The 26,397-nt window shown below is 36.3% G+C and overlaps 1 pseudogene; it reads left to right on the top strand.

Moving 5' to 3' along the window:
- Positions 1–21,440: 21,440 nt before the first annotated feature.
- On the top strand, positions 21,441–23,406 carry LOC124501948 (60 kDa heat shock protein, mitochondrial-like; annotated as a pseudogene).
- Positions 23,407–26,397: the final 2,991 nt, after the last annotated feature.

Here is a 26,397-nt window from a genome sequence, read left to right as displayed (position 1 = left end):
CCTGGACTGTCTTTTGTTTAATCTCCTTTAACTCAGAAGAGTCCCCTGACACTTTGGTCTTTCATGGAACTGATATTGTTCAGTTTTCTTACGGGTTATTGACAACCCCAATTTGTCTGATCATTTTCATGATTAGAGCCAATTTAAAACTGTTCTGAACAATACTACATAGGTGATATTACTTACTTCTCATTGGATCATATTGACAAATATCTAATATCAGTTTGACCCAGTTAAGGTGGTGCCTACCTACTGTAAAATGTTATTTCTTTAAAAAAAATATTTTTTTTCTCCAAGTATACATGCATTAGAAACTAGAGGGCTGTTTGTAACTGAGACTCTCCTCAATTTGTCTCATAAACAGGTATTTTCACCTAAATATGGCTTTTTTTTTTGCATCCTTGGTTCAGAATTCTTTCCCAAACTAATTTGTGATAACATGTATGGTCTAAGGAAGTTCACAATACCAACCTATGAATATTCCTAATTGATCCCAATAAGGGAGTGTCAGCTTTATTACTCAGAGAACAAAGTTCTGCTTTGGAGAAGTACACTTTACTATCAGTTTTATCTGTAGGTAACTTGATCTTAATCACTCCATTTTGTGGTTAACTTCATTTAGTAGCTTCCCCTCATATATTTTGATTTAGGGTCACAGATACCTACTATTTTTTTTAAAATTTGCACCTATTCTCTTTACTTTGTCGGAGGGGGGGTGTGAGGTTCTAAAAAGAGCAGAAATAACTCTAATTTAAAATAAGAAATGTCTGGACCTGGCTCCTTCTGTAACTGACATTGTCTCTCCCTACATATTTAGAACCCATTTAACTGTACCCTCAAGGCACTGCTTACAATATGTTTGCTCTTTATGAGCTCCCTCTAGAGTCTCACATGGCTCTCTGCCTGACAGCAAAAAGTCACTTCTGCTCAGAAACTTTTGCTGTCATTCTAGTCTCTATATAGTGATACTTGTATCCATTGTGTACCTGTTCCAGGAACCATCCTAAGCACCATACATGTATCATTTAATCCTCCTACCACCACAGGCCATTTTAATTATCTTCATCTATATATGATCAACTTACAATACAGAGAGCTTTGTTCCAAACCCATGTCACAATTGAGAATTCAAATCAAGACTTTCTGTTTATTAAGCATCTTCCTTTAATCTCTATGCTCTGGTGCCTCATGATATACAACCAGGCTCTATCAGAACTTGAATAAGCAACTCTCTCTTAAATCAAAGCAGAATATGCTTCTCTGAACATAATGATTTGAGCAGAACTGAACTCCCAACCGGTTGCTGAAAACAAAAGCAAAACCACTAATCTCCCTGCCTCTAAATGACTTTTTTCTTTTTTAAAGATTTAACAACAACAAAACAAATAACAGCACACCACAAAAATTCTTTATTAGCTTAGCTAAGCTGCTGGTTAGCACTTGTTCACAGTTGGCCATTTGACTGCATTGGCTAACTCAAGCAATTATGTTTTTATCACTGCTACAGGAATATCTTATACTTGCACCTGACGTCTGGAACTCTGAACTCCTAAGTACCCAAGAAGAGAAGAAAGTATCACTCTTATGCTTCTAGGATAATACAGAATTTAGCTGCATTTCTAGAACTACCACAGAACACTTGATTCTTCTTTCATCTTCTATTTTTTTCCCTCCCTTGCAAGGAAAAAAAAATATTAATCAAAAAAAATCTGGTGAACTGAGAACTGTTATTCAAAATTGTCATTGCTCCTCACATATTTGGTGATCTAGCAAATTTTTGCACTAACTCTACAAATCACTGACAAATAGGACCAGTGTTCGGATATGTATATGTATGTGTATATGTATATGTATATATGAATGCATATATATATATATATATATATGTATGCATACACATAGATACAACATTTTGCAGTGGGCAATATTTTTTGCCTGAAACTCTTATGTGATGTTGGTATTACTAAATTGACTTTATTATATTTACAGTGCATGAATTATGTTTTCCTATCCTTTTACTTTTAACATTTCTGTTTTCTAATATTGAAGTTAGATCAGGAGGGAAGGACACTCCTGGAAAAAATCTGACTTTTCTCCTTTTCATGTGTTCCTAATTCTCAACCTCTTCCATGTAATATTCACCTAATGGTAAATAATGTGGAAATACCATATATAATTTATTTAATAATATATTTTAGAAGAAAACAAAGAAATATTATTTTCTTTATAACAATAAGAATTTACCCATATCCTATATCATCGCTCAAACTCTGCTTCATAATGTTGTCAAAAGAAATTTAAGCACCTTTTCAAATAATTCAAAGCTTAAGTAATACACTGTGTCATTTAACAAATTTAAAATAGATTAAAATATTTTTTAAGTCATGTTTGAGAAGGGTTGCCAAAGATGGATTGAGGAAAAAAATGTATGATTGAAGTAATATAAATTCAACAGTTTGATAGAGATGTAATATAATTGAGCAATTCAGACAATACAAAACCTTTTAAGATGGAATGTCTATAATTTAGATGACTTGAATATGAATGAAGTTGATAAGCACAACCTTTTACTAGTATCTTCTTTGATGCTAAGAAGAGAACGCTTTGCAGAGGTATGTACTAATTGACCTCACTACCTACATTATGATAATGCATTTTATTTGAAAATACAAAAATGTATTTTATTTGAAAAGCTGAATCACAACGAGTTGTTTACTTTGTGAAAAAGAGTATGAAAATTGTTGCCTTCAACCTTTTTTATCAATAAAGTAAAACACCTTTTTGTCATCTCATTATCTCCAAATGACTTGACATTTAGCAGCTTAAAATGCAATTGGCACTAAATACTAAGCATTCATCAAAGCAAATTCAGAGCAAATATTTATATTTCATACTTTCAAGAAAAAAATGTTAATAGCACTGAACCAATGATTTCAATTACCAAAAGGAATACAGGATTGTCAGATATGGAATGTTGACAAGACAACTTTTACATTCTCATACAGAGTCATTTCTTCTACCTGCTCTGGGACCAGAAGAGTTAGCTCTCCACAGGAGAATTCTGATTGTATCTGACTCTTTGTTACTCAACCTCACACATGCAGGGAAACAGACACAAATGTAAACCAAAGAAATACCACTTTGTTTCAAATTTAGCTTTAAAAATATTTTTGTTGTTTTTGATTTTATAATATACTGGTTACGATTTTGAATTTGATAGCCTACTAGACCTGAATGAGAATCTTAGCTCAGCCACAAGTAAGTTTAGTGAAGTTGGGGATCTTATATAAAATCAATGATTCTCTGTTTTCTCATAGGTAAATGGGAAAGATAACAGCTACTTTATGAATTGCTCTACTGTGATTGGTTACTTTTAAGTGTCAATATGGTTACAGTTACTTTTAAGTGTCAATATGGTTACGTTCTAGTCCCCTAAATTTCATCAAACAACAATGTAGGGGTTGCTGTGGAGGTATTTTGCAGATACGGTTAACATTTACAATCAGTTGACTTTAAATAAAGCAGTCTAGGGGCGCCTGGGTGGCGCAGTCGGTTAAGCGTCCGACTTCAGCCAGGTCACGATCTCGCGGTCTGTGAGTTCGAGCCCCGCGTCAGGCTCTGGGCTGATGGCTTGGAGCCTGTTTCCGATTCTGTGTCTCCCTCTCTCTCTGCCCCTCCCCCGTTCATGCTCTGTCTCTCTCTGTCCCAAAAAATAAATAAACGTTGAAAAAAAAAAAATTAAAAAAAAAAATAAAGCAGTCTACTGTTAATAATGTTGGTGGGCCTCATTCAGTCAAAAGGCCAAAGCTGGGCTTTCCCAGTGAAGAAATTCTGCTTCAAGGCTGCAATAGAAAATCCTGCAAGAGTTTCCACCCTGCCATCCTCTCTGCAGATTTTGTATTTGCCAGACCTCACAATCAGGTAAGTAGGTAAGTCCTTTCAATAAATTCCTCAATATACATATTCCCCCAATGGGCAGGATATATTCCTCCATTTATTTGGGTTTTCTCTTCACAGTATGTTACAGTTTGCTCCGTAGAGCAATAATCTGTACGGAATCTATTCCTAAATATTTGTTATTTTGAGTAATTGTAACAATTGTTCATATGTTAGTTTGTTGTTTCTGATCAGTTTATTATTATTATTATTATTATTATTATTATTATTATTTTAGACTTGTATCTACCAAACTTATGAAATCTTTTATTTAATCCTATATTCATTTAAATATTTCTAGATAAAAATAATAAATTCTGGTAACAATGAAAGTTTTACTTCCTATCTAGTCTTTGTATTTTTGTTAACTTATCTTTATTATTGTGCTGGCTACTATCTTCAGTACACTAATAAAACTGACATTGAGCCTCATGCCTTTTTTATGATCGAAAAGAGAAATAATTTTTTTTAATATTTATTTTTGAGAGAGCCCAAGTGGAGGAGGGCCAGAGAGAGGGGGACAGAGGATCAGAATGAGGCGCTGCACTGACAGGCTGACAGCAGCAAGCCTGATATAGGGCTCAAACTCCTGAACTATGAGCTCATGACCTGAACTAAAGTTGGACGCTTAACCAACTAAGCCACCCAAGTGTCCCAACAAGGAGAAACCTTTCAACGTTTCACAATCTAGTAGGAGTTTTTGTTTTTGTTTTGTTTTTTTTCAAGTTGTTTTTTATTTATTTTTGAGAGAGAGAGAGAGAAAGAGGGGGAAGTGCAGAGAGAAAGGACAACAGAGGATGAGAAGCGGGTTCTGCACCAACAGCAGAGAGCCTGAAGTGGGGCTTGAACTCACAAACCATGAGATCATGATCTGAGCCAAAGGCACACGCCTAAGCGATTGAGCCACCCAGGCACCCCCTCTAGTAGGAGTTTTAATGTAGTATTTGTTATATAAAATTTCACACCTTAATGTAATTTTCTTGTATTTTTAATTTGCTGAGAAATTTTAACAAAAATTGAGTTTGTACTTTAACTGTCCTTTTTCTTCCATTATTGAAATAATTGTGTAAATTTTCTCATTCTGCTAATCTGGTGAATTACAGTAATTGGTATCTAAACGTAAAAACAATATTGCATTCCTAGAATAAAACCAATCTTGAGTGCAATTTGTAATGCACTTGAGTGCAGTCTTTAATTTGGTTTGTTAATATTTTGTTTACAATTTGTAATTCTATGTTCATCAGTTAACCTGGGTTTCTCTTTCTTAATATGCTTGTCTTTTCATTATCAAAATTAGCCTGGCTTCATAGAACTTTCCCTTAAAACAGCATATGGAAAGGTTTATGTGAGATTGGACTTGATTTTTCCTTATGTGCTTAGTATAATTCATTAATGAAGCTTTCGGGGCCTAAATCTTACTTGGTAGGATTGAAAAATATATATTATAAATTCAATTCCTTTATTATTTATAGAACTACACAGATTTTTTAGTTCTTTAAGATTATATAAACTGTAATTTCTTCAAATTTATCTATTTAAAATAGCACATAGCTGCATTTTTATTTTAAAAAACATTTTTTAATGTTTATTTTTTTTGAGAGAGAGAGAGAGTACATGTGAGCAGGGGAGGGGCAGAGAAAGAGAAAGAAAGAGAAAATGGGGGGGGGGCAGCAGAGGGGGCAGGGAGAGAGGATCTAAAGCAAGCTCTGTGCTGACAGTAGAGAGCCCGATGTGGATCCTGAACTCACAAATTGTGAGATCATGACCTGACCCAAAGTCAGATGCTTAACCAACTCAGCCACCCAGGTGCCCCCAAAAATATCTATTTAATCTGCAATTCCATAAATTTATTAATATCCTTTCTTTAATAATACATAATGATGTTCCTTGTCCATTTTTGGTATTAGTTTTCTCTTATTTTCTTGACAAAATTTGCTAGATTTATCTGTTTTACTAGAACTTCCCCACCCCCTGCCAAATTCTTAGGATTTGATCTTTATTCTTGTTATTGTATTTTCTTTCTCATGAATTTCTATTTCTTCTCTTACCTCTGTCTGCTTTTTTGGGTTGAGTTTGCTTTTCCTCTCTATTCTCTAGATACAGCCTGTCTCTTTTGAGTCCTTTTCCCTCCTTCCTCTTTCTCTGTCTTCCTGTTCATTATTATCTCTTTGGTTGTAAGTAACAGACTATTCAACCCATCAAGTTTTTAAATTTTTTTTTCAACATTTATTTATTTTTGGGACAGACAGAGACAGAGTATGAACGGGGGAGGGGCAGAGAGAGAGGGGGACACAGAATCGGAAACAGGCTCCAGGCTCTGAGCCATCAGCCCAGAGCCTGACGCGGGGCTCGAACTCACGGACCGCGAGATCGTGACCTGGCTGAAGTCGGACGCTTAACCGACTGCGCCACCCAGGCGCCCCAAAGTTTTTAAATTTGGTTATTATACGTTTCAGCTGTGAAGTTCCTAGTTTTCTGCCACATGTTTAACTTTTTTAATATTTCTAAAATACTAAATATGGGTATTTTATATGAGTCTAATGACTTCATTATTTAAAGCTTCTATGAATCTATTTCTATTTTCTGTAGTTTTCTTTGGTTTTGATCATGTTCTTTCCTACTGGCTGGTTAGTTTTTTATGGAGCACAGAATATTCATCAAAATTGTAGAAGTACCTTGACGCGCAATACATCATATTAATCTCCGAGGAACTTATCTTTGCTTTTGCCCTGTACTAAGGGGCACATTTAGTCTGCAATCACTTAATCCAATTTCAGGAATTGATATTATTTGGGCAAATGGCTTCACTGGGGTGCCCTCCTGTGTTCCTAACACCAATTTCTGCTGCCATGGCCCAACAAAGTTAAAACTTCAACTTGGCTTCTTAGCCTACTCATTTTCCTTAAAAATTTTGACAAAAAAGAAAAAAAAAAAAAAACAGGGCAAAGGGGCATGAATTGCTAATCTCATCTCACTGGACTTCTATCCTGTCCAGATTTGGCCTATAACCCTCCACTCTCTTGTTAAGTATCGGGTGCCTTCAAGCATATGTGTCATATACTTTTTCTAGTGAATGGTTGACTCTCATTATTGGTCTACCATAATCCAGACTGTGTATCACCTTTGACTCCCCAAAGAGATCTTTAATTACTTGAGAACAGGATTAAAATCATTTCTGGATAAAGGTAGGCACAAAATTTCGCATTCCATTTAACTGAATAGTTGATCACTCTCTTCTTTTTGAAACATGTTCTTCACATGGTTATCAATTTGATTTCTCCCCTGATTATCTGCCTACTGCAATGCCTTTTCCTTTGCCTCCTTTGATAGATTCTCTTTATTTCCTTAACATTTCCTTAACATTGCAATTCCCCAGGGCTCTGCCTCTTAACTTCTTCTCTTTTACCTTTATAACCTCTTATTTGATGAGCTCCATCAGTCACATGTCCTTATCTATGTGTTATCTTTATGTCTATTTTTGCACATTTCAAATTTATACCTCTAGTCAGACTCCCCTCTGAGTTCTGAGCAGATTAATCTGTCCAATTACCCACTAGATATTTCCAAACTTATTCAATTTCCTACCTGACAGAAACTCAACATGCCTTGAACACAACTATTCTTCTTCATCTTTTAACCTGCTTTTTGCACAACTTTTCCCTTCTCAGTTAACAAAAACCCTGTCAAGCAAAAACCTTAGCAACATGCTCAACTCCAGTCTCTCTTACAGTTTACATGTGCTATTTCTATACATCCTTTTGCCTTTGTTTTAGAAAAATAAAACATCCAGTCCCTTCTCACCATATCCACTGCTATTTGCCTGTTGCAAGCCACCATTATTCCTGATCTGGATTAATGAAGGTCTCAGTACTCAGCACAAATAGCCAGAGTAATCATCTCAAAACATAAATCAGATCATATAACTTCTTAAAACACTCCAAGGACTTCCTCTGGCACTTAGGGTCAATGTGAAAATCCTTTCGATAATATACCTCCCCAATCTTTTCACATGCTATTTCTCTTCTTTTTCAAAAGTCCCAGCTTCTAGTTCATCAAACATTTAAATGGTTGCTAATTAAAAAACAGTATTAATGAATGAAATTCATCAGGATTAGATAAAATGATGCCTATCTAAATATGATACAATTCCAAGCATGCAATGAATAATCAATTGTTTTATCATTGTTGTTTACCTATTTTTAATTATATTTTTAAAAAGCATATTTAGGTCATGTAAGCACATACTATTTTAAGAATTTACGTCTCCATATCCTTGAATCTGCCTTCCTAAGTGCCTTATCTTGAGTGACTCTACACAATATTGATTAACTTTCTAAAATGTATGTACTACATTAGCAAAGAAAATACTTCTTTTAATTTATAGACTAAATACTTAAAATTGTTAGGCTCTTCACTGTGTCTATTTTGGCCTCTTTGTCCCTATTAAAAACTAGTAGAGAGATTTTTATTATAGAATTTGTGATTCCTACTTAACCACCATTTTGTAACCAACTGTAAATATTAAGAGACAGTTATTCATTGATTTGTCCTTATACAAAGTCCATTACCTGACCATGTTTTGACCCTTAAAGAGGTTTTCTCCAAAGATGAACACTAGGTGCCCATTATGATTAAGTCAGCAATGTAACAAATTACTACCTCTGTGAACTTTTAGTCATTGACAATGGCCTTCCAGATTTTACTGCCCTTACAAGAATTTTACAAGAGTATTTGGACATGAGTGTTACAAAAGAAACCATTGAAGAGGTTTCAGGTTACATTTCGTCAAATGTTTGGTTGCTCTGTCATTGATAATATAAACACAACAGTAGATAAAGTACTTTTTAATCAGAGTGATCCTCAATGGTACCTCACAAGAACTAGTTCAATTTGCTTTTTATAACTTATTAGAATGTTTTACTATACACATCACTTGAAAAGCATATTACTAAAATATTCTTTATTCCTTGACTAATTTATGCAAAACCACAAAGGGGAAAAGATGTAGCACATTTTTCACCATGTAGATTCTGAGAAAATCCAAAGGCAGCCACTACATATATTCTGAAGTAGTCACATATCAATGAGAATTTTAGTTAAATGATAGTCATGTGATATCAGTTTCATAGAAAAAATATTAAGGACCACTTCTAAAATAAATTAATAACCAGAATAGATATGAATCTTTAAAAAAAAAAACAATGTTCATTTCCTTGTTTTGGGTCCCTGTATCACAAACAGGACGAATCAGAATTGATATCTATTGTAATTTTGGGAACTTTCACAGCTTTTCCCAGTTCTGAGCCTTTAACAAGACAATATTGAGTTATTTTGTATTTTCCATAACCTCTCAGAATATATGGACATGGATACTATTATCTGTACTGCTTCCGGTTTTTTGACATAAAAATGATCATGTTCTTGAAGATTAGGTTGAAAACTGAACCTGACCATATTTGTGTTTTTCTTAAAATTGGCATATTCCACAGAAGGAGATATGGAAAAATGGTGGTCTACCATTCTTTACGTATTTAAATATTTCTTGTCCATTCATTAGATGTCATATCCACTCATTTAACCAACCTTTTTAAGGAACTACTAGATCCTGTAGACTCCAGGGTAAATCACATTGTTCTAGTCTCGAATGCTCCCTGCAGTCTAATGGAAAAACTGTCCCTACTGCTATTCTGCTACTACTACCACAAACTATTCCTCGCACAAGACTTAGTTATGTTCCAGACATGGTTCCCAATTCTTCACATGTATAATTCTGTAGGTTATATCTCATGGAATTTGTTTGTAACAATTGTTCTAGTTAAGATGACTTCCCTACAACAGGTAAAATACAATAAAGCGTGTTAATTGCTATTCAGGAGTAATTGCTGTTTTTCAATGGTTTCCAATGTATAGGAATTACAACACATTGATAAAATGGATTATCCTACATAAAAATTCCCTATTGCATATATTTTAGGAATCATTTGGCAATGGAAAACTGAAAAACAAAATATTAGTATTTTAAAATAATTCTTACCCTAAACAAGAAGGTAAAAAAAAAGCTACTTAATTCCGAGGGAAATAATATAAGAAGAGAGCAGAAATTATTTTTATAGTTCTTTTTCTATTTATTTACCTCCAGTAAAGTTAAGCAGCCACCCTTTCCCTCTACCCACTTTAACTAACACGTACCTAATTATCTTAATTGTGTTTTGATTCATGTAAATCTTATGGAATAGTTACTATTATTTCAAAAATTACAAATGAAGAAAATAAAGTTTTCAGAGGCTGTGTGTTTCATATAATGTTATTGAGTGAGTAAGTAGTTGAATAAGAACATATATTTAGAAAGTCTAGCTCAAGATCCTGTGTGCTTAACATTACACTATCTTGGGGCATGTCAGTGACTCAGTTGGTTAAGCGGCCAACTTCGGCTCAGGTCATGATCTCGCCATTCTTGAGTTCGGGGCCCATGTAGGATTCTGTGTGGACTGCTCAGAGCCTGAAGCCAGCTTCAGATTCTGTATCTCCCTCACTCTCTCTGCCCTGCCCCTGCCCACCACCACCCGTGGTCATGCTCTCTCTCTCTCTCTCTCAAAAATAAATAAAAAACATTAAAAAATTTTTAAACATTACACTATCTTTCCCTCAGATCATCAGATTCATCAATTTTACCTACATCAACTTAGGGTAGACAACTCAGAGAAGCAGGTTTTTCCATTCTGAATGATCAGAACAAGCATGATCAGAATAAGCAAAAAAGTCTACCTGAGAATATTAGACATATGCAATTGCATCAACAATGAAAACACTATTGCACTATTATGGCAGTTACTAAATCATGAAAAAGAAGAAAATGTCAGGCAGTAAAGATAGATTCCAGCCTTTGGAACTAAACAACCCATGTTTGAATTCTCTCTCTGCTATTTGTAAATTGTGTGACCTTAGCCAAACCACTCAACCTCTCCGTGCATCAGTTTATCTTTAAAATATAATAGTAACTACCTCATGATATGATCATAAATAGTAAGTGAATTAATATATGTAAGGTATATAGCAGGGCCTGGTACGTAGCACTATCTGAATTATAACTATTGACATTATTACCACTCATTATTGGTCCATACACATTATTACTCAATGTAGAAATAGCTTACTGAGATTCACTTTGTAAAATGGAAAAACCCTATAAGCTTCATGTAATATACTTAAAATTTTGTCATTTTATTTAGTATTAAAAAATGCTTGGGTTGTGGTCACTAAGTTGCACTGTGTCCTTAATACAATAACCTAAAACGTTCTATTTGGTCACAGTAACAAAATGCGCTTCTAATTAACATCTTCATCTGTTTTAAAAAATGTTTTTAAATGGTATGGATATTGATAAACATGTGATAACAGTGAGTGTTTACTTTTTAGTATTAAGTGCTAGGCAACTCACAGCCAAAGTTTTTACTCCTCTCAGAGGTCATTTTTTTAAGTTAGCACTTTACCTGCTAGAATATTTCATTTCTGATATTGATGTCCTTATTCATTATTTCTATTTTTTTACTTTAAATTGCATTGTATTGCTGTTTCCAAGTTTTGCTGATAATAAGACAATGTTATGCATTTTAAAAAGCATTAGGTAACAGCTGTAGATAACTTCCTCTGAAACAGACACAATGATAAATGCCATATGTATATTAACATATTCAAACATGTCAATTAATCACCATAATCTTTTAATTATATTCTATTATTAAGATAAAACAAGAGAATTGCTCTTTGGGAGTCTAAAACTGTCAAATGGCGCCCTTTTTATAGATTTAGTATTTAGAAAATCAGGTTGCCTGCAAATAAAATGTTTTAATCCTTCTTTTCCAATATGTATTTCTGTCATTTTTTTTAATGTATCACATGGTCTTAGACCTTCAGTAAAATGTTGAATAGATGTGGTTAGAATAGATATCCATGCCTCACTCTCAAAGTCAACACATGCGGTCTTTTACCAGTATGAGTTAGTTGTGAGTTTTACATAAACATCTTTTATCAGGTTGAGAGTTTTTTATCCTGAAAGGAGGGTAAGTTTTGCCAAATGCTTTTAATCATTCTACCAAGGCAATTATAATGTTTTTTATTTAGTCTGTGGCCACAGTGAATTACACTGATTGATTTTTAATATGGAGCTAATTATTGTATTACCAGGATAATCCCCAACTGTCATTAATCTTTTAATATATCACTGGATTTGATGGTTTTTTGTTAAAAACTTTTGTGTCTAGGTCCATAGGAGATTTTGTTCTTACACAGACTTCTTTCTTGTAATGTCTTCATTTAGTTAGGGTTTCAGGGTAATACTAGTCTCATAAAATACACTGCACGGTATTCTTTCCTCCTCAGTTTTCTAGAAGTGTTTATGTAGTATGGTTATTATTTATCAACCATCTAGGGGTAAATTTCTTTTTATGGAAGGTTCTGTTTTTGTGGTTGTTGTGAAAGCAATTTCTTTAACAGATATATGGCTACTCATATATCTATTTTTTTGGTTGAGTGAGCTTTGGTAATTTTTGTCTTTCAAGCAATTTTGCCACTGTATTTAATTAAGCAGGTTTCTTAGTAGATGGGTGTTAATAATTCTCTTATTATTCTTATTATGTATGTAGGGTCTGGAGTAATGTCACCTCTGTCGTTCCTTATGCTGGAGATTTGTGTCTTCTCTCTTTCCTAATTTTATTGGTCATTTCAAAGAAACAACTATTTATTTTTATCTATTGTTTTCTGTATGCAAAGGTTTAAAACAACTATATATAATCACCTAAAACAGAAGACAATCCAAATGTCTGCCAAGAGTTGAATGAATAAACAAATTATGGAATATCTATACAATAAAATACTAGTCAGCAATTATTTTTGATACACTGAAAAACATGAATGACTCTAAAAATAATTATGCTGAAATGAAGGTTGGACTAAAAGGGTACATACTTCATAGATTCCATTCATTAAAAAAAAATCTTGAAAAGACAAACTAAACTGTAAAGACAGAGAGCAAATCAGTGCTTTCCTAGAGATGGGAGGTAAGAAGACATGGATTTTTAAGGGGCACAAGAAAACTCTTTTAAGTGAGTATTCAGTTTATATCTTGATTATGGCAATCATTTCTTACATGTATTTATTTACTTAGGAAACTCATCAGGTTGTACACTTTAAATGTATGCAGTTTATTGTAAATCAATTATACTTCAATAAAGCTATAGAAAATAGCCAAACCTAACAATTTCATGTGGTTCAACCTATTATCATCTCCATTTCACAGAACAAGAACCAAAAGGACTGGGATATAAAGTACTTCTCTTGGGGCACCTGAGTGGCTCAGTTGGTTAAGCTATCAACTCTTGATTTCGGTTCAGGTAATGATCTCGCATTTCGTGGATTCAAACCCTTCATAGGGCTCTGTGCCAACAGTGCAGAGCCTGCTTGGAATATTCTCTCTCATTCTCTCTCTCTCTCTCTCTCTCTCTCTCTCTCTCAAAATAAATAAACTTAAAAAATAAAATTAAAAAAGGATACTTCCCTAAAGTCAAAAAGCTGGTAAGTTATAGCGATAGGAGTTGAAGCTATAGAATATCTCCAGAGCCTGAATATTTACACACTATCCCATACTACCTCTTTATGTGTTTGCTTATTATTTTTATTTTTTATTTCTTTAAGATTTTATTTTTTAAGTAATCTCTACACTCAACATGGGGCTCAGATTAATAACCCCAAAATCAAGAATCACATAGTCCACTGACTGAGTCAGCCAGGTGTCCAATGTGTTTATTTTTTAAATTATATTCCCCAACCATCCTTCTGCCTTTAGGCCTTTTTATATTTTACTTGCTATCATTTAAGATAAACATGTTATATGTATTTTAATCAATTAGTCAACTTTACTTTCTTTCTACTAATGGGTACTATTGAGACCATACTACATTATTTTCATTCTACTGAAGGTATACTATAGATCAAATAATTTTTGAGTTTTCTTAAGGACAAACAAGCTCACAAATCAACATATGTACCTATGAAACAAAATTTGTTATATACAGGTAATATTTCTGAGGGGAAATTGTCCTCAGATGGCAATTTCCCCTCAGATATATTACCTGTATATAACAAATTATGGTAAGTACTATTACCATATATACTTGGCATATATGTTGTTCAGATATAACAACAGGAGAGAATCCTCACTCCTCTCATGTACTCCTCTAAGGGTTGGGTCCCTCCCCGGTAGAATATTTATCATACTTTATTAAAATTAATGATGTATTGGACATTCCTCTTAGTGGTGATACAAATGCTCCTCTAGGAAAAGAGTTGTTACATTGACCCTTGTTTACCCAGAGCAAGAACATAAAAAATGTTGAGTAAGAATTTGTACAATTAATCAGTGTAAAAGATACATGTTTGGAGAGGAGCCTTAGAGACTGAGAGCAAACGTTACTAAGTCAAGTCAATAACCTATACCAGTTGGATTATGAGGACTACGAAAAACTGAGTTTAACTTCAGTGAAGGCCAAGACCAGGTTCAGTGGCATGATGGAGCTACACACTGGAAAAATATTTGTCCAGTCTCTCAAGTACAGTAAGAAAAAACTGAAATGTTTTCCAAGAAAAGTCTTGTGCTGAGTTCACTGTATCATACATATATGCATGCTGCACAGTGCTTCTAGAATATGCAACCTGAAAGTACAGAGGATTTTCACACAATAATTGGAAGGTTCTCACCATGTTCAGAACACAACTTTTACATATAAATGTAGCTTGGGAAATATCGCATAACACAACATTTCAATTTTTTCTTTGATATAAAACAATTCATTAGAGAAGTGATGAGGGTTATATACTCCAGAATTCTTAGGCTAATAAATATCCATATATCACATGATTTATAAGGCTTAAATGATAGCATCACAAGAGATAATTAAAACTCTCAAAAACTTACTTAGCAGTTTTATTCAAAAGCAAAAGTATTACTCCTTGAGATACAGGAATTCCCATGTTATTATTAATAATCTGCAACCATTCTCCCCATCTTACTTAATTATCCTTTCCTTTAAATCAACTTTATTTTCCTCTCATTTTGTCTTTTTTCTTAATTAATATACAAATACCTACTGGGATACAAATAACCCCAAATACTCTGCTTGTGAAACTCCCAAATTATTAAGTGTAATTTTAATTATGATTAGCTAGCATGGGTAAAATATTCATCACAATGGGAATATAATAATCTAATTACCAAAAAACTATTTGACTCAGGTATTTATCTGTCACCATGCATTTATCTCGAAAGGCTGGTTACCCATCAAAACATTGCTAAGTAATTTTAGCGATTTTCTGTGAACATAAGAGAAGAAACTCCACCTCATGCCTCTAATCTCCTGCCTATCCTTTATCCCCAGGTGAGTTTTAATCATTTGCAAATAATATGATTGTGTATTTATTGTAAGTGCATATAAAGAAATATAAACACGATACATGTTAAATTTGAAGATGTGGGGGGGAAATCACTTCTTGGAAATTTTCAAAGGAACTATTTGCACAATTATTAGACCCCTCAGTTTAATGCACACAGAAATAGGCCGCGACTGGGAAGAAAGATTTATTGACAAGAACTCTCCCAGAGTCCAGTCGGCTGCCTCTTTACCTCCAACTCAGAGGAATGGTTCAAAGGATTCCCCTGTAACTCTGCACAGGAAGACAAAGAGAACCTGTCCCTGACTCAGGCCGGCAAAAGCTAAAGTGGGCTGTGCCAGCCTGAGAGAGACGGCTGCATTAGGAGAGGAGTGCATTTCTGACATTCATCAGGACAAAGCTCAGGTCGGCATCTCCCCTACACCAGATTCAGCCACAGGAGAAATAGTGTATAGATCGGAGGTTCCTACCACCTCTTCCTCAGGTTTGATTCATTTGCAGAGTGACTCACAGAACTGAGGTAAACATTTTACTTACTAGATTACCAATTTATTTTAAAAGAGTATAACTTGGGAACAGCCAGATGGGAGAGATGCATAGGAGAAAGTATGTGATAAGGGGCAGAGAACTTCCCTGCTTCCTGGGAGCACCATCCCCCCTGCATCTCCTTGTGTTCACCAACCCCTCTATCTGAACCTCATCATTTGGGGTTTTTTGTGGAGGCTTGGCTACAAGGACATGATTAATTAATCACTGACCCCTGGCAACTGAATCAAACTCTAGCCCCTCCCCTCCTTGGACTGAAAGTTCCAACCCTCTAATCACATGGTTGGTTCCCCTGGCATCCAGCCCCATCCTTAGGGTCCCCCTTGGTATTCTTAGGGGCCTTCCAAATTCTCATTAACATAAACTAAGATGTAGTTGAAAGAAGTTTGTTACGAATATTGAGACATCTTCATTGCTCTTATCACTTAGGGAATTAGAATGGTTTTAGGAGCACTATGCCAGAAATGGGAACAAAGACCAAATATGCATTTCTTAGTATAAATCACATTATCACAGTGTGTGTCTACCAAAGGTTGGGCAAATTCCAACAGAAAGGAGCTGGGATGATGGCAGATTTCTAAAGACAGGGGATAAACATCTGCCTAGGTCATAGAAATTGTAGACAAAGGAGCCTGTAAGGAATGTCTGGAGGAAAAACTCCTTAACTCAGTCAGCTTAAATATCTGTCAGTCCCAGAGAGTGAGAACTAGCTTCCAGGGGAAAATCTTTTCCTGCTCCTTTCCTATTCTCTTAAACTTCTTTTCCACATCCCCTAAACAGAAACTGGCTAATAAGATTAGAGAACAGGAGAAGGAGGAAGAGGAGAAGCACAATGGAGAGAAAGAGACAACATTCCAAGTAAGGCTCCATTGACAGCAGGCTTGAGCTAGTTGAGAGGTTTGCCATTAAAACAAGTTCAGGGAAAAAAAAAAAAAAAAAACAAGTTCAGGGACACCTCTGTGGCTCAGTCGGTTAAGTGGCTGACTTGGGCTCAGGTCATGATTTCATGGTTTGTGAGTTCAAGCCCTGGGTAGGGCTCTGTGCTGACAACTCAGAGCCTGGAGCCTGCTTCAGATTCTGTGTCTCCCTCTCTCTCTCTCCCCTCCCCCACTCACATTCTGTCTCTCTCTCAAAAATAAATAAACATTGCAAAAAAAATTTTTTAATAAAACGAGTCCAGAGTTTGGACTAATAATTTGTACTCAAAATTCCAATTTCTAAAAAAAAAATCTTTTTCTAATGTTTTATTTATCTTTGAGAGAGAGAGTGCTAGCGGGGTAGGGGCAGAGAGAGAGAGAGAGACCGTGGATCTGAAGTGGGCTTGGCACTGATAGCAAGCCCGACACGGAGCTCTAACTCACAAACCATGAGATCATGACCTAAGCCACCCAGGTGCCCCTCAAAATTCCAATTTCTTAATTGAGATGATGTTTGTGATTTTTAGGAAAGACATTGTTATTGTATATTATATCAGGAGACATGTGTAATGTAAATAGACAGCCCAGAGTATCCCAGCACCCTGTGGTCACTATTTCATTTAACAAAAAAAGAAAGGACTCAAGACCCATTCCAGGTAACAGCTATGTGCTACAGGTTCTAATGAGTTACCTACTCCCTCTGACCACCCCACCCCCACCTTGTAAAGTAATAAAAATCAATCTCCTTAACTTGGTGAAAATGATTTGCTGCAGGTACGCTCCTGAGTTATTATATCCTATGTAGTGTCATTTGGATTCTATTCTTGTTTCCTGGGGTTCCTAGGACACAATGGTATCCAAAATCTACAAGAGCAATTTCTTTTCAAAAGTTTGAAAGTATGTCTCTGGGAGTGGCTTTTTAATTAGTCAATGCAGTGGGAGAACCGGCCGGTGTTTCCAAATTTGTAGATTTGTTTGGAAAACCCAGTGATGGCTGCATAACCAAACCTCCCGTGTGCCATAGCACATCTATGATTTGATGATGAAAACTGCAATAATTTCTTCCCTACCTCGTGCCATACCATAAAACTGGATCCAGGCCACAGGTTATTGATCAAAGCAGAAGAAACATTTTTTCTCCCCCTAGCAGTCCCGCTCCTTTGCTTTCCTTCACTAACCTTCCTGTTTCCTTTCTTCAAGCTCCATCCGCCTTTTAATTGAGTCAGAATGAACCTTTGAACTATGAACATCTAAAAGGCTTTTTAATTCTAACTCATTTGTTTCCAGAGATGAGAATTAATTAATTTATTTAATTTATTTTTTAAGTTTCGAATGCCATTTTCTGTAGTTTGAATTAATCCTCTGGGCCAAAGGCCAGGCCTGGTGCCAGTGGATGGAGTTTCCAGGCAGGCAAACAGGGCGTAGTCGGAGCCCGCAGGGTGAGCCGTGTGAGCGGCAGGGTGAGGCAAGTACTATGGACCCACACAGAAAGCTTAGGATGGGACCCACTGAGCCTCGCAGGCAGCTCCTAAAACGGCAGAATCTGGCCCCAGTCTCTACAGCCTGAGCACTTCCCAGAGGAAGCTCCGGGGACGCCGGGATTTCTACAGGATCCGGAGGAGAATCCTGAGCCCAGAAATGCCAGCTTGCCCCCTAGCTCCAGAGTCCTTGCCTTCCAGGCTCATTTGTAAGGAGTCTGGCTCACGCGACCTATCCCGCAAACACCAATCCTCCCGACACCTAACCACCCCCCCCCCGCCGTCCCCCCCCAACCTCTCCACACAGAATCCCACAATCACACTCACAGTGCAGCAGCTCCTCGCCCCAGAGGCCCAGCAAGGCCCGCGCCCCCTTCAGGAAAGGCAGCACCTGACGCCAAACCAGGAGGTGAACTGCGCATGCCCCGAGTGCAAAGGGGCGGCCCTCTCAGAGCTCAGAGGGGAATTGGAAGAGGGCAGGGGCTTCAGGGTGCAACACTGGGGAGACGACTTGACACCTGCCGAGGTCGAAAGGTGTAGCAATACTAGCATCCTCCCAACTGAACGTCTTCGGGGCCATTTGTTCTCCCCAGCAGCTGTAAAGTGTCCAAAATTTGACCCACGAGACCACCATTGCCTGTTATGGGAGCCTTTTCCTTGAAGAGCAGCTGCAGGGCATTATTCTCTCTTTCTGGATCAGCTCATCAGCATCTTACCTGGGGGCGGTGACTCCTTCACTTTTTCTTTCTTTCTTTCTTTCTTTCTTTCTTTCTTTCTTTCTTTCCTTCCTTCCTTCCTTCCTTCCTTCCTTCCTTCCTTCCTTCCTTCCTTCCTTCCTTTTTCTTTCTTTCTTTTCTTTCTTTCCTTCCTTCCCTTTTCTTTCTTTCCTTTCTTTTCTTTCTTTCTTTCTTTCTTTTTCTTTCCTTCCTTTCTTCCTTCCTTTTTCTTTCTTTCCTTTCTTTTCTTTCTTTCTTTCTTTCTTTCTTTCTTTCTTTCTTTCTTTCTTTCTTTCTTTCTTTCTTTCTTCTGGCTTGTCAAGTTTTAGTCACTTCAAAACCTTAGAGACAGTTCTAGTCTGGGGTAGAAGGTGGCCTCAACCCTCAACATCCAGAGTGGCTCTGATCTTATCCCTTCCTCAAGCAGGACAAACCAGACCTCCTTCTCCAGCTGCAAGCTGGAGGTCAAGGCCTGACTGTGGTGGGGACCTTGGGCCTCCAAATGCTCACCCCAGAAGAAAAGATTTGGTTCACTGTAATGGAAGATCAAAGTCTAGGCCTCTCCAGCTTTCCTTCACCCTGAAAGAGGGGCAGGGAAGTGTCAGCTGCTCTTTGGGGGCAGAGGGAGCAAACACCCATTTCTCCATCTGGCTGCAGGGAGGAGGGACACAGGACAAGAGAAGCCTATCTGTCGCCTTTGGTTCTGCCAGCTTCTTGAGGTGGCTGGGCTGGGGCAAGAGATGGGGGGCAGCTGTCTGGCCCGGATCTTCTCAGGCCAAGGTGGGAATGGGGGCCACTTTAACTTTTAACTTTGTTTTAAAGTTTATTTCCTTTCACTTCTTAAATAAACACACACACACACACACACACACACACACACACACGACTTTTTTGTGGAGTTGGAGATCCACTTAATCTGTGGGCAGTCTGGCTTCCCAGCATCACTCCTCATCAAAGTTCTGACTCAGGAGGAAATTGGCAGCCAAGTCCTCCCCTCCCCCCACCCCCCAAGAGAAAGAGACCAGGATTAACAGATTCCCTGAGAAGCCCAGGGTCTTCAACCTCCTTATAGCTTCCTTCTGTGGCTTCACCTAGAGGTAGTTCATCTGCAGGGCCTCCTTGTCTATGGACCTACCTCACTCTCCACATCTGCCAGCTCTCCAGCGGTCTCATGTAGCATCTGGACGAATTGCCCCTGTTGTTGGCTAATTGCTACAAAAGCTGAGGGTTCCTCTAGCCCAGAGCTGAATGAAGAGATAAGCCTGGATTTTTAACCCCCTGCTGACATTCCACAGCAAAAACCAACTTCATAGAGTAAAAGGCTATAAATGAGCAATGAGCATTTCTCAGCCAAGTATTTTTTTGTCTGCTTACTTACATTGGCAGAGATTGCATGATCTTTAGTGGGTAACATTTTATTCATACACTGTAACATAGATTCTGACCAAACTTTTGTGTAGAAGTTATGGCTGTAAGCACTGGGGAGGCAGCAGTGAAAAAAACAAAAAAACAAAACAAACAAAAAAAAACACAACTCCTATCTTTCTCTTATGCTTACATTTGAGTTGGGAAAAAGAAAATTTAAATTATGGAAAAATTTCTTTGATGTTTAAAATATGTGTGTGTGTGTGTGTGTGTATAATTTACACCTACATGCACATATACATACCTTTATTAACACATTTATTAAACATTGACACTTTGGACTTTAGGAAACAAGTTTTAACGTCATTGGTTAGATAGGTATTAGAAAAATATGAAACATTTACACAATAGTTAATTAGGAAACTAGCTTTTACTATAACACAAGGTAGATAAAGCCATCTTAAAATTGTTAAGCATTGCATGCTTTTCTGCCATGGGAAAAACTTATTAAAGCAAAATTAATTATTAATAACAATATATTGTTTGAAATAAAATACAGAGGGTTTCTTAAGGTTTTTGAACAAGGACACTGTTCATACACTAAAAAGCAGTAGTCTGAGTTAAGGTCAGAGTATCTCCTGATTAGTGAATTTAATGAATATTATTTGGGTGAGTTTATATCTCAAGTGTTGAGTGCACAGAAGGCTTTTTGCTCTATTTTTTAAATTAAGTCAGTTTCAATTCAGTTCTCAGAAAACTGAGGATAGATAAATTACTGACATCTTGATAAGTCAGGAATAATGCCTAAAGTATAACTTGCACATTTTATCTATAGGCATCATCAGTTCTTAATTTGCAACTGTAAACGTTGACCCTATTTTACTCAATAGGAAATTGTGTTCAAATGGATCTACTCTAAGGGCATGAAATAATGTTTATAATATAAATAGGAGATGAATTTTACTCATCTTGCCTTCTCTTTAAGTGTGTTTAAATTTAAATCAGGATAGCTCAGGATTAAATGAATAACAAAGCAAAAAATGCAGTTTTTCCCTCTCTACAAAGGGCCTGAGCTCAGCCTGCACACTACAGAAATACTTTGATTACCTGCAGACCTTTGCCAGATAAGGCAAGAGTCCAGGGCACTAGCTCCTTATCTCACTCCAGCTTATTCTAAGGATGTAAAATTTGGTGCAGATTCCCAACTCATAATGCTTCAAAGTGTATACCTTTGCTACAGCTGTTTTTGTGAGCCAAAGGTAAAATAATGAGCTATTATTGAAGAGAGCTGGGGAAGTCCCCAAACAGCAAAAGATGGTGTGACCATCGCAAAATCCATTGACTTAAAGGCTAAATATAAAAAATATTGGTGCTAAACTTGTTTGAGATGTTGCCAGTAATGTAAATGAAGAGGCTGGGGCTGGCACGACTACTGCTGGTGTACTGACATGCTAGGTTGCCAAGAAAAGCTTCTGGAAGGTTAGCAAAGATGCCAATCTAGGGTAAATAAAGAGAGGTGTGATGTTATCTCTTGATGTGGTAATTGCTGAATTTAAGAACCAGTCTAGGGGCGCCTGGGTGGCGCAGTCGGTTAAGCGTCCGACTTCAGCCAGGTCACGATCTCGCGGTCCGTGAGTTCGAGCCCCGCGTCGGGCTCTGGGCTGATGGCTCGGAGCCTGGAGCCTGTTTCCGATTCTGTGTCTCCCTCTCTCTCTGCCCCTCCCCCGTTCATGCTCTGTCTCTCTCTGTCCCAAAAATAAAAATAAACGTTGAAAAAAAATTAAAAAAAAAAAAAAAAAGAAACAGTCTAAACTTGTGATGACGCCGGAAGAAATTGCTCAAGTTCCAATGATTCCTGAAAACGGAGACAAAGAAATTGATAACATCATTTCTGATGCATGAAGAAGGCTAGAAGAAAGGGTGTTACCAGATTAAAGAATGAGAAAGTACTAAATGGTGGAGTAGAGATTATTGAAGGCATGAGGTTATATTTCTCCATACTTTATGAATACATCAACAGATCAGAAATGTGAATTCCAAGATGCCTGTTTTGTTGAGTGAATAGAACATTTCTAGAATCCAGTAAATTGTATCTGCGTCTGAAATGGCCAATGCTCACCAGAAGCCCTTGGTCATAATCACTAAAGATATTGATAGAGAAGGTCTAAGTACATCAGTTCTGAATAGGCTAAAAGTTGGTCTCCAGAGTGTAATGGTCAAAGCTCTTGGTTTGGGTGACAGTAGAACCAGATTAAAGACATGGCTACTGCTACTGGTAGTACTATGTTTGGAGAAGGATTGACTAAATCTTAAAGATATTAAGCCTCAGGACTGAGGAAAAGTTGGAGAAGTCATTGTGATCAAAGATGATGCTATGCTCGTGAAAGGAAAAGGTGGGAAGGCTCAAATTGAAAGCTGTATTCAATAAATCATTAAGCAGTTAGATATCACAACTAGTATATATGAAAAGGAAAAACGAAATGACCATCTGGCAAAATTCTCAGATGGAGTGGCTATGCTGAAAGTTGGTGGGACAGATGGTGTTGAAATGAATGAAAAGAAAGTTACAGATGTCCTTAATGCTATGAGCTGCTGTTGAAGAAGGCATAGTTCTAGGAGGGTTTTGTTCTCCGCTCTGGTACATTCCAGCCTCGGACTCAATAACTCCAGCTAATGAAGATCAAAAATCAATATAGAAATTACTAAAATAACACTCAAAATCCCTGCAATGACCATTGCTAAGAAGATAGGTGTTGAAGGATCATTGATAACTGAGAAAATTATTCAACGTTCCTCAGAAGTTAGTTATGACACCATGTTTGGAGATGATGTGAATATGATGGAAAAATGAATCATGGATCCAACTGTGGTTGAAAAAACTGTTTTAGTGGATGCTGCTGGAGTGCCACTCTGTTAACTATAGCAGAAATTGTCGTCACAGAAATTCTCAAAGGGAAGGATCCTGGAGTAGGTGGAATGGGTGGAACAGCAGGTGGCATGTTCTAATTCCTGGAGTAGTTCATTGCTGCTATTAGTGAACTAAAAGAGAAAGCTCAAGGCAGTGCCCTTCACCACTAACTTCAGGGAAGTCAATTGAAGAAAATGACTGAAGAAAAGGCTGGCTGATGTTGAAGAAAATCTCTATAGCCATGAGTTACTGATTTCAGTTGACAGTCAATAATGGTTTGCTGCTGTCATCTTCCATGCTGAAAAATAATTTATTTTACATTTTTAATAAAAAGACATTTATACATTCCTAATAACTGAGTGCAAAAGCCATGTTCCAATGTACCCCTTTCAATTGAAATTGCTGAGGCATTTTTACTACACTTAACTCTTCTGTTAAAATCAGGATTTTAACACTTGCCATCACATGAGAAGTTAAGAAACAGCCTTTCTGTGGAGAATAACAGTTGTGTGCAAGGTAGAGAAATATTCAATTATGTGACAATACTTGGGTAATAAAAATTTGTTTCCAGTTAAAAAAAATTTAATTTGATTTGTAAAGAAAATCATATTTTATTTTTGGCATAACCATAAATATTTCCTCAATAAATGTGAATTTTATTAGTAAATGGAATGGGTATTCTTGTTGCTTAAAATTGTGTATAACATGGAAATACAATATATTTTGGTAGGTTAAAAATCTGGGAAATTATTTCTGTGAATGGTAATTGATTTTAGCAATTAATATGTCACTCTGATTACTAATGTAAAAAATGAAAACCTTTACCCCATATTTAGACAGAAATAAATTTTCATGCAGAAATGGAGAAGCCATATATGTACAACCCTCAATATAATTAATCTGCATATGCTAAAAATATTAGACTCTAATTAACACTTTAGAGCTATTTAATCTCTATTATGCCAGTGGAAAAATTAAAACATAGTATATCAGTCTTAGAAGAACTCAATTATTGTAGCACCAGAATTTCTGCCACAATTTTTATTCATTTTTAGTATATTAATAATTTTTCTAAAATAAGTATTTAGAAAGCATATTATCAAGGAAAGCAATGCTCCAGAACTGAAAAAGACATAATCCTTACCTTCCAGTTTAAAAAAATAGAAAAAGCATGCAAAAATGTTCAATACTAGTTTCCTAAATGTCATATCTGAAGAAACTGTAATGAGAATATAAGAAAGGGAATTGGATTACGCTGGTCCCTTCTGGTGAAAGTGTAAGAAGTCCAACTCAAATTATTTTAAGGAAAAAAATACTCTTGGCTCATATAACTGCAAAGATAAAAAAAAATCAGACTAAGTATAGTCTGGACAAGGTTGGATCTAGAAACATAAAAGAAACAAAACTAACTCAGCTCAGATTCCTTCTCTTTGCTTTATTGTCAAACAGCCTATTGCAATCTAATAGAAAATGTGAATCTTGAGGGTTGCTATCTCAAAGAGTTGATATGATTGGAAATTCCACATTACAAAGCTTATATGAAGATACGGAGAATACTTGAGCAGTAGTTGCATGTTGAAGATTGGGTGCATAGATTGCCAGATGGGCAGTATGACAGTGGTTTAAGTTGAACGTTGTAGTTAGTAGATGCTGCTTTAAATTCTACACTTGTGTTCCTAAGCTGAATGATCTAGGGCAAATCATTTAGCCACTCAACATGTCTTACAGGGTACAGGCCTTGCCAAATAATAAAGGCTTGAATACTGTTGGTCAATGTTATTGTCATTATTAACTTACTATAGAACCATTGCTTGAGGAGGCACATCTTTTGCAAAGTGTAAAGTGTTGTGGAGATAGAGATAGGAAGTCAGGAGGAGAGGTTATTTTATTCCCATAAGGATATTCTATGATCTCCTAAAACACTGGATTTACATAGAATTTCTATTGACATTCACCACCACATCTACTTACTTACCACCATTTGAATCTCATACATGTCAACTGGATCATTGCACTCAGCATATAAATCTGAAGGTATTTCTCTAGTCTGAAAAATATTCTGAGGGGTGCCTGGGTGGCTCAGCCAGTTAAGTGTCCCACTCTTAATTTCAATTTAGGTCATGATCTCACAGTCGAAGATTGAGCCCCGTGTTCTGCTCCATGCATGGAGCCTGCTTAAGATTCTCTCTCTCTCTCTGCCTACCCCTCTCCCTCACACACTCTCTCTCAAAAAAAAAAATATGTTGAATACATCTCTCTTTTTACAAATAAAAGATTTGTTCTTACTCAATATCACCATTTACTCTACTTCCATTTTGTTTTAATCCCATTCTGATAGTATTGTAATGTTTTCCTACACTCAGGTAAAAACTGTAATATTGTAAGCCCTTGGTAGTGGAACTGTGAGGGTTTAAGTCTATTCAGTTTTATTAAATAACTATTTTGCCAAATAGTTATTCAAAGTAGTTGTAACAATTTAATTTGCATTTCTAGGATTAGTGGATAAGGGATTCTGATAGTGTGTATTCCTGCCAGCCTTGATAGTGTTAAGTCTTTTGTTTGTTTTGTTTGTTTGTTGTTTGTGCGTGTTTAATTTTGGTCACAATAATAGAATGATAAATCATAATTTTGAAATTTGGTGATTACTAGTATAATTGAAAGTAACCTTATATAATTATTTGTGTATTAATTTTTATTTTATTTTAAATGATTTACTGAATATCTTCATAAATTTTGAATATTAATTGCTTGTATGCATTAAAAATATTTTCTTTATCATATTTTGATACAAAGAAGGTTTTAATAATAAGTAAATCAACTTTATCAGCTTTTCCATGATGGCTTGTGCTTTTTATCTTCTTGTTTTAAAAATCCCCCTTCCCTGAAATCACAAATATATTCTTTACATGGATGCCTTTAAAACTTCTGAAGCTTTTCAACTTAAAAATTTTAATCTGGGACACCTGGGTGGCTCAGTTGATTGAGTGGATGACTCTTGATTTTGGCTCAGGTCATGATCTCAAAATTTGTGGGATCAAGCTCCAGCTCCCATCAGGCTCTGTGCTGACAGTACAGAGCCTGCTTGAGAT

The sequence above is a fragment of the Lynx rufus genome, unplaced genomic scaffold (assembly GCF_022079265.1).
Source record: "Lynx rufus isolate CCGP_SWC_20201006 ecotype Redwood Valley unplaced genomic scaffold, mLynRuf1.p SCAF_7, whole genome shotgun sequence".
Classification (NCBI taxonomy): domain Eukaryota; kingdom Metazoa; phylum Chordata; class Mammalia; order Carnivora; family Felidae; genus Lynx; species Lynx rufus.
Note: the sequence above shows the minus strand (reverse complement) of the source record. Positions and strands in the feature narration are given on the sequence as shown.